The sequence below is a fragment of the Trachemys scripta genome, unplaced genomic scaffold (genome assembly GCF_013100865.1).
Source record: "Trachemys scripta elegans isolate TJP31775 unplaced genomic scaffold, CAS_Tse_1.0 scaffold_110, whole genome shotgun sequence".
Lineage (NCBI taxonomy): Eukaryota > Metazoa > Chordata > Testudines > Emydidae > Trachemys > Trachemys scripta.
Window position 1 is genome coordinate 288 of NW_023260483.1, and position 9,743 is coordinate 10,030.

General features: G+C 44.0%; 1 long non-coding RNA gene across 2 annotated transcripts in view; it reads right to left on the bottom strand.

The window, feature by feature from the left end:
* Positions 1-286: 286 nt before the first annotated feature.
* The window catches only part of LOC117870243, a 54,171-nt gene continuing 44,714 nt past the window's right edge, over positions 287-9,743 (bottom strand). For both annotated transcript variants that reach the window (XR_004643942.1, XR_004643943.1), the window contains one exon: positions 287-445. This is a non-coding gene — a long non-coding RNA (uncharacterized LOC117870243). The remainder of the gene's footprint in view (positions 446-9,743) is intronic.

The following is a 9,743-nucleotide window of genomic DNA, read 5'->3' on the forward strand; positions in this document are numbered from 1 at the left end:
TTGAAAACTGGATTTGCGTACCCAAGAAGTTTAGACACTCTTGAAAGTTTCACCCCTTAACACAGTGGATGTTTTCCAGAGTAAACACACAAAGAAAGTGCATTCAAGGGCTAGGATTTGCAAAGGTGTCCTTGAGTTTTAACAGGATTTGGGGTGCCTAACTCCCTTGAAATTCATTGGAACCTGAGTGCTGAACTCCCTTATAGTTCTACAGAAACCCCAGCCAAAAATTACAGAATTCACTCCCAGCTATTTTAGAAACTCACAAATTCTCCCTCTTTCCTGACATACTGCAGAAGCAAGCAATAGGCATCCCACTACAGACAGATATTCCTTCTGTAAGAGAGAAAAAACAAAAACAAAACTACTTTACCGGCATCCAGAACATGCGTCACACCGTCCTGGTATACTCCCCAACAGTTCTGAAGTTGTGACATGGAACAATCTGTGGTCAAAAAATGTTTGACAATGTAATTGCTCAAAACATTAATGATGGTCAGGCAAGTCAAATGGATAATCTCAGATTCTGCTTGAATTCTGGGAATTTACTCCTGCCTTTAACTCTGATCTATTGACGTAAGCAATATTCATTACCTGGGTGTGGTGTTCTCAAAATAACCCACCCCACCCAAAAAGATTCTTGCAGCACCAAATGCCATGTTCAGCTTTCCATGGCACAGAGGTTCTCATAACCCCGCCTCCTGTAGACACGTTAAGAGATATTGCTAATAGGAGGGCATACTGCCCTCCAGATGCCCAGACCAACCACATTGCTAGGAGAATTAGAGCAATGCTAGGGGAGAATCCATGCCGTGCTCAAAGACACAGGAAGAAGAACAAAGGATGAGAATGACGCACAGCTAGTTTCTTTAATCTTGATAACATTTTTCTATAAACGTAAGTTTCACAATTCAGCTCGTCAAGTCCTTAACACTAAGGCACTGGCAGGCTTGTGTGGGATGGAGTTAATTGGTGCTGAATGGCTTTTCCCAGCTTTGGCCTTGATTCAACAAAGCATATACGCATGAAGTCAGTGGGATCATTTAAATGCTGAAAGTTAAGATGCATGTTTAACTATCTTGTGGAATGGGGATCTCATTTCTTTTTCTGGCTACCCTGTTGGCATGATTACAGGACAACAGTGGATTAATATGTGCATGCTCAGATCCCAGAAATAATTGAACGGGTTACTTTTTTGCTTTGGTGCAATTACATTAGAACTGTGACTAATCTATGCAGCTGCTCGGCTTCCTTCCCCAGACCTGAAGAACTCTGTGTAGCTCAAAAGCTTTATCTTCCACCAACAAAGTTGGTTAAAAATAAAAATATAAAAAAAAATAAAAGATATTACCTCATCTACCTAGTCTCTGTTCTATGCAATAGAGATACCACACTAACTTCTCTTTCCCCATTTTCTGCAGTGATTCACCACTGTCAGTTTCCCATTTTGAAGGCTGAGATATGAAGCCTTGTCACTATTTGTGCAGCTGCTAGATCAAAAGGCCAAATGAAAAGTTCTAGAATACTTTTATTAAACTGAAATTACTTTGACTTAATACTTTCTATTAATCCTTTTCTCAGAAAGAGTAGAATAGAATTTTGCTAAGAGTTTAAATTTTTTTTTTTTAAATCAAAAGAGACTCAAGACTGAGACAGTCCAATATTTATATTATTTCAGTTAAAAAAAAATTCCACTTATAAAGATCCGCTTCCCATTTACCAACCTATAGAGAATGGAGGATAATCTGAAATATTTTGGGATAGGTTTGACACACTCTGCTACAGATCTCTACCAATCTTAATATTTGGTGTCAATTACTGCACCTCTCTTATCTAGCATCCCCCAAACCTAAGATTTTAGTGTATTTTTTAAAGAGGCAAAAGGAGTTAGGTGCCCAGATTCCATAGGAAATACCATCTTAGGTCAATAAAGATATACTGGACCATTATGAAAGTGAAAACCATGCAAGTGTACAAGAAGTTACACATTTAGAAGTTAGAGGGAAAGGTATTGCTAGGACATTAGTCCATCAAACCACTACTCTACCCTACTTGAAGTCGCCCCTCAAGACTAATCTCTACCATATGGTTAACTCACCTAATAATGGCTGGGTAGATGGTCAATGGGGACTTTATATCTATGCCTATACCTTTTTTAAGAACAAGAACATCTCTAACCCATCACACAGCTAGGCTATATAAATGGATGTTCTTACTATGGTTACATTCATCCTCCTTTCCCGGTTCCTTTTTTTTTTTTTTTTATTTAAAGCCACTTGCTGTATTTTATCATACTTCAGATTGTAATCGCTCTAGGATATGGTCTGTCTCTTGTGTTTCTATAGCACGTACACAGCATAATGGGGCCCGGTCACAAATGGAGTCTGGACTGCTCCTCTATTACAAACCAGTTCTTAAATGACCATTTTCCCCTCCATATTATGTTCCTCTAGGTCCAACAGCAGCTTCTGCTCTGCTGTGAAACATGCTGTACCCTCTGCAGCTTTCAAAGAACCCTGGGGCACAGGGCAAGTCTGGGCAGAGATTAGGCAAATTCATTATATAGATTTACAAGACTGTTTGGTATCCCAAAGATTTAAATAAGAATTAAATTTGTGAGGTGATCCTGTCAGATCTCAAATGTTAAGCAGGACTGGGTTGGGGTAGCATGTGGATAGAAGAATTCCATAGGATACAGGTTCTGCAGACAATGGTGTTGGCAATTCCATAGGTGGCACTCTCCCTCCCCTGAGACGGTAACACTACTTCACCCGGGATGCTGCTGTGTTTTAAACATCAAAACTTGAGGTCCTGGCTACTTACTGTCAATAAAAGGTCCCCTGATTTTGTTGGGGGGGGGGGGGCAGGAGGGAACCAAGACTCTGGATATTAGCATTGTTATCATGGCAACCCTTCAGCACTCTTCTGACTCACTCAATTCACACAGTGTTGCATGGTCTAAAGGATTTTTCTTCACTTCCTGTGTTGAACTGCTGTGTGATGCCCCATCTACTTTTAAAACAACTACTAAACTCTCCTTTAGGAGGAAGTTGGAATTTAGGGATTGGATTAAGGGATACTTGTGTTTTGTAGTTGCTGACTTTGTAAATAAAGTGCTTTGAGATCCTTCAGTATGAAAAACACTTCAATAGGTAAAGAAAGCCATTGGGCCAGAGAGCGTCCATTGCCCTGTACCTTGTGGAGTCACTGAGATCCACTGCTATTCTGATTTAGCATTTTTTACACCCATTTTGCCCTGGTATAAGTGATGTACATGGGGCAGGGTAATGGAAAATCAGACCCTCTTTCTTGCTCTCTCTTCTTTGCATCTGCTCCATCCTTAAGATTTTGTATCTCTCTCTCTCATACAAATACCAAGATCTGCCAGCTGCTCCCCGCCTTATGTATTTTGCCAGAGACATCACATGGCACCCTTAGAATGACTCCACTGCCCCTTGATGGTATTCTTTGTTTGGAGTAATCACTTTGTCCTTGTGACAGATATTGCAACCCATGCAATATTTTGGGGGACCACGGTATTACATTTATGAATGGTTTACATATTATTATGTTTTACTCCATAGTGAGGGGTTATGGGGGCAGGGGAATCACATCTCCTACAGGAACTAGAAACAGGAGGAGGTAATTACCCAGAGATCAAACAATTCCAGAGAAGTTCCACCCCACAGGGTAGTTTTCACAGAGGGGGAAAAGCTGGATTTTCCAAAGATAGGAAACAAAGAAAGAACTTTTGGTAGAACAGGATGAAATTAAATGGACTTGTGGTCTTCCTTTTGATTTAGCAAATGGACAGGACTTTCTGTCCCAGGAAAAGCCCCACCCCTTGCTGAAGGGTTGGAAGGAATGTCGGCCTGTCAGACTCATCCTGTGGGAAGAGGAGTGAATTCTGGCATGTTTAGTCAGTGTGTAGGAACTTTTATTGCTTTTATATGCTTTCGCCATATGCTTTTTTGTCCTAAAAATAAATGTACTCTGCTCAGAAAGAGCTCTGTGGTCACTGGTGAAAAAAAACAAAAACATTGTCCTTGGAGAGAAAGCACAGCCCATGACAGTGCACAGCAGGGGGCTGCGCATTCTTAAAAGCTCCAGTCAGAAGGAAGTGGGATAAGGTCCCTACCCAGCAACAGGTGACAGTAGAGACTCAAGACCTGACTGGGCATTCCTGGAATGGATGATGGAGGGGAAACACAGGAACATACTGAAAACAGAGACAAACTCTGCATTTTAGCTCTCCGTTAATACAGCATATCAACTCTGAATCCACAGGCCATATGGCTGCCTGTGAAACATGGGCAGATTCCCCTTATTTGGGCTCCCTCGCCATGTTTGTATTTTAAAAAACAGGTTTTTCAAATGATTAGTTTTAGCGTTAGAATCCCAAACCTAACAGAGGAACATCCCAGCTGGAATCAAAACTAACTTTTGCTCTGCTTTAATTCTTGCCATAATCTAGGCTGTGGATTTCTCAAATAGCTGCCAAGGTGCAAGATGCAGATTTTCCACCCTTTGTGCGCGTTTGCCTGATCAGCAGGGACATTACATAAATTATAACCTGCAGGTTTCACTAACCAGGTTACTCAGACACCAAAAGCAGCATCCTCCCAACCTCAATCTGTCTGCCAACCTCCCTCCCTCCCTGCAAAGCAGCAGCTTCCTTTTCTCCCCCAGCTCTACACAAAACATCCATCAGAATTAGTCACTGCTTTGCACTAGTGCCCTAGCTCCTCTGATGGAACTAGGTTGCCCCAGCACCTCTGTGTGTTATCTAAGTGCTAGGGAGGTGGATAGGACGTTACAATGCACCCAACATTTTTCCAAAATGAAGGGGGCTTCCCTGGCTGAGTGGGACATTGTCCTTAGGGAAACGGGAGTTCAATATTAGAACAAAGTGTCCCACACCCCTTAAAACAATATCGGATGAAGACCTAGAAAGCATGCTTTGTTTATATCTACATAAAGCCAGATTAACATTTATAAACATCTGGCACCTGCAAGTGTTAAGTTCCGGGAAGGAATAATACTGCCATCTCTAATCACTCTGGTACTTGGGCACCAAGGTCTAATTGGCAGATACCTTCAGAAATGGAAAGCAGAACAGTGCCATCCTCTCTTCTCCTCTGCTGGAAGAAAGGGTTGAGCGGGAAGGATAGTAAAGAGAAGGCCCATTGCCTCTTCCCCACATGGGGTACCAGCAAACTTCTGCTTCCTCTGCAGGTATATTCCGCGCCTAGATGGTCCAGTCAATGCTAACCCTGAGTTACTGACACTCTGCTCCTTGCTCTGATAAGACTCTGGCCAGTACACCCACACCAAGCAGAGAAGAGCACTCCAGCTCTCTAATTCCTGCTATGCCTGTAGGGTGACCAGATCAGCGCTATAAAATATCGGGACGTGTGGGGGGGGGGGGGGGGGAAAAAAAGGGGGGGGGGGGGCGGAGAATGAAACTCCTCTTTTTTTCCCCCCTCTCTAAGGGGCCGGGGGCATTAGCAGGCCCCGGCTACGCACACTGCCCTCCCCCGGAGCCTCCCGCCCCCCCGGCCCTCCATGGGCATATGCGGCGCGTGGTGGGCCCGGGCAGGGGTAGTGCGGAGCCGGCAGGGGCCAGCGCGGGCCGAATCCCCGCTGCTGCCGGGGAGCCCCGTGCCTCTCCCTCCCGCTCGCGGCTGCGGCTCCTTCCCGGCGGGACGCGCCTCCCGCTGCCCCGGCCACATGCAGCACGCGTCCCCTGCGCCTAGTCTCCCTCCCGCCAGGAAGGAGCCACTGGACGCACGCCACATGTGCCCAGGGTGGGCTGGGGGGCGCGTCCCGCCGGGAAGGAGCTGCAGCTGTGAGCGGGAGAGGCGCGGGGCTCCCCAGCAGCAGCAGGGATTTGGACGCACGTCCCATGTGCCCGTGGCGGGCCGGAGGCACAGGGAGGGAGGGGAGGCGCTGATCGACAGGACTGGGCGGCTTTGGGAGTGGAGGGTGGGTGCTGACATGGGGGCTGCTGACGTATTACTGTAGCTCTTTGGAAATATACATTGGTAAATTCGGGCTCCTTCTCAGGCTCAGGTTGGCCACCCCTGCATTACTGAGTCTTGTAATTACACTGTATATGCTTTATCCCTGTAGCTTGCTCTCCCTGCTATTAGCTTACTTAACTTTTAATGAAAAGCAAAGGTGGTTTGTCATTAAAATTACACAATTAATTATTCTGCTCTCCTAATGAACGTCAGATGCAATCACCATGAGAATTACTAGGCCGTTTAGCACAATTTCGTGTTGGAATTCCTGGAATATGTTACTCAATACTAGAACGAAACTGACAGATCTGCAGGATGGTGGATTTGTCAAGCTGACATTTATTCTTCAACTCTTGAAAGAGCCCAAGTTGTTTGTCTTAAGACTGTTGCCCCTGGTCATGCACCTCCGATTTGGAAAAAAGGTCAAACTAGTTTCACATCTGTATGTAGGAGCTGACCTATTTTTTGTCCTGGTGGAGTCTACGTAGAGGCTTAAAAAAACAAAAACAAAACCAAACCACACTCTGTGCTATACCAAGGGTAGGGTTCAGTGACTCCTATTCCAATAGAGCAAACTGAAGTCAAGTCTTTGAAAAGTGAGGTCATCATCCTAACCTTAAAATTTCCTTCCACTGTAAGGCTGACTAAGAATGGAAAAACAAAACTGCCATAGCCACACTGAGCTGGTTAAGAATATAATTAACAATTAGAACACTACCAGACAATATGCAGAGGAAGCAATTATAGTAAGGAAGCCCCTATAGTTAAACGTTAAATAGATGGGGGGGAAATAATCTGCATAGCATGAATGATACTGCACGTTGTCTTAAACACTAATATACTATATTCAATTACCATCTCATAACACAAGAACTAGGGGTCACCAAATGAAATTAATAGGCAGCACATTTAAAACAAATAAAAGGAAGTACTTCACACAACACAGTCAACCTGTGGAACTCCTTGCCAGAGGATGTTGTGAACGCCAAGACCATAACAGGGTTAAAAAAAGAACTAGGTAAATTCATGGAGAATAGGTCCATCAATGGCTATTAGCCAGGATGGGCAGGAATGGTGTCCCTAGCCTCTGTTTGCCAGAAGCTGGGAATGAGCGACAGGGGATGGATCACTTGATTACCTGTTCTGTTCATTCCCTCTGGGGCACCCGGCCAATGTTGGAAGACAGGATACTGGGCTAGACAAACCTTTGGTCTGACCTAGTAGGGCCATTCTTATGTTCTTCTTGTTTGTGGCTGTGTGATCCTTCTTACATAGGAGTGACTGAAGGCATGTTGGACATGCAAAAAACCCGATCACATTCATCATTAGTGGAAGGGTCTGCCAGAACAATTTTAGAGTTGACTCCTCTGCAGGATGGTTAAAAGCCACATTCTACTATTAGCATCACTGGGTGAGATTAAAGGCAGAATTAACTAAACCCCAGATATGGACCTGTAAAATCCATGTCAGCCCTACGCGTCTCCAAAAGGAGAAAGAGATGTTAGGGAACTAACTTAGGACTTGGAGATCAAGGGTCTCTGCAAAGCTACCTCATTATCCACTTTCAGATCCCGCCTCAAAAAAAACACACCACTTTCCTTTGCCATGATGCCTACAAAAACTATAGTGGTTAGTGCTGCTGGTCAGGGCTGCCCCGGGGGACGGAGGGGGAAGGGGGCAAGTGGGGCAATTTGCCCCAGGCCCGCCCCCCTCCAAGAATATAGTATTCTATAGTATTGCAACTTTTTTTTTAATGGAAGGGGCCCCCGAAATTGCTTTGCCCCAGGCCCCCTGAATCCTCTGGGCGGCCCTGCTGCTGGTGTGAAGAGAACACCAACTATCATGATGACCAATATTATCCACTAATACCTCAGGAAGTTGTTAAATAAAAGCTACTAAAGTAAGACATTTTTATATTAGCAGGTCCAGATAATTTGCAGCCAAAAATTTTTAAAAAGTTGGTTGAGGAGCTCGCTGGACCATTAATGCTGATTTTCAATAAGTCTTGAAGCACTGGGGAAGTTTCAGAAGACTGCTTTTAAAAAGTAATGATGTAAATGGGGGGGGGAATGACAAAGGGGGATCCCCTCAGGATTAGGTCAGAGATGCACTCCCCAACTTCAACCTTAACGCCACCTTAAATGTGTCTGTCCAAGAACAGATTCTGTTTCCAAGGGTGAGTGACAGAAGGCAAAGTGCTGGCTGGTAAACCATGTTTACTAGTCTGCTCGGAAGTTTATGTGTGGGGGTGGCAGAGACACACAGGGACTGGGACAGATTTAACTGCTGTGGCTCAGTAAGCCTAAGTGAGTGACAAACAAGGAGAACATGAGGCGCTCTAGTGTGTAGATAGGTCTATAAGCACAAAGTAGAGAGGGTTTTCCATTCTGAAGGAGGAAGTGAAAAGGTTCAGATGAAGTTGCAGAAAGGGAAGTGGAATTAAATCACAAAGGCACCATCAGGAGGGACATCACTGAGACAGATGTGAATGATGCAGGACGGCAGAAAGAAAAAAAATAAACCACCACACAGTGGCGTTATTGAAAAGAAACATGCATGGACCCATTAATCTTAAGAGTCCAGCTAAGTGTGGATCAGGCTTAGAGTTAGAAGATTAGAGTGAGAAGATGCAGAGACGTGAAGCATGGGCAAACAAACGGCAGAAGTTGCCTCTTCTTTCCAGTGGTTCTAGTGAATATAACCATGTTTCTCAATCTGTGAGGCAAGAGAAATGGCTTTCTGCATCCTGACTTCCAAAACAAGAAGTAGACATAAAAGGTAAAAAGAAGAACATGGAAAAAACCTATAATAAGCAGAAATTCCATAGCAATCTAATAGACAACCTTTAGAGACATGGGAAGAGAAACAAAGCTGTGCTGGATTAATGCTGATGATGTTGGGAAATCCTTCCAGCATTGAAATACATGATCAATAAAAGGATCACCAATAGTAGAGGCCAACCAATGGACATACAGAGAGCAATGGAATAGTGCTAGGAGCATCTAATTCAGACATTCAGCACTGATATCCGTTTAAGCAGATGGGTACCAACCTCATAGGTTCGAAATTGACAGGGCTTGGTAGGCAGGCTGGCTTGAAACTTGGGCGGGGGAAATGGGTAGTTGATGAATTCTCATTTCACTAACAGTCTGGAATCAATTTAAATAAATATTTGTAAGATGGACAGAGTCTGATTTGTCATTGTCCTGTGTCAAGGGCAGTCATTTATACCATGTGCAATGCGGGTATGAAATGCTATGAAACAGGGATAAAAACAATTATGGTTTCATAGCATTTTATATCCACTCTGCACTGGTGTAGAGGACTACCAAAAGTCTAGGGCAATGTACAAACAGGCCCACAATCTTCCCCAACAAAAGGGTTAACAGGATACTCAATGTCTCACCCCAGGTTATATTCAGCCTAAATTTAATGAGATCAATTCAGTTACAAAATAGTCTCCCATGGAAAGCAGTAGAAATTTCCATCTCTTGGGTCATTTAAACCTAGACTGGAGAAGTGTATAAATATTGCACTGACAGAGGATTAACTGGATTGATCTACTTGAGTCTTATTTCTAGCTACTGTGATTAGAACTAACAGAGGGTCCTGTGGCACCTTTGAGACTAACAGAAGTATAGGGAGCATAAGCTTTCGTGGGTAAGAACCTCACTTCTTCAGATGCAAGCCCTGCATCTGAAGAAGTGAGGTTCTTACCCA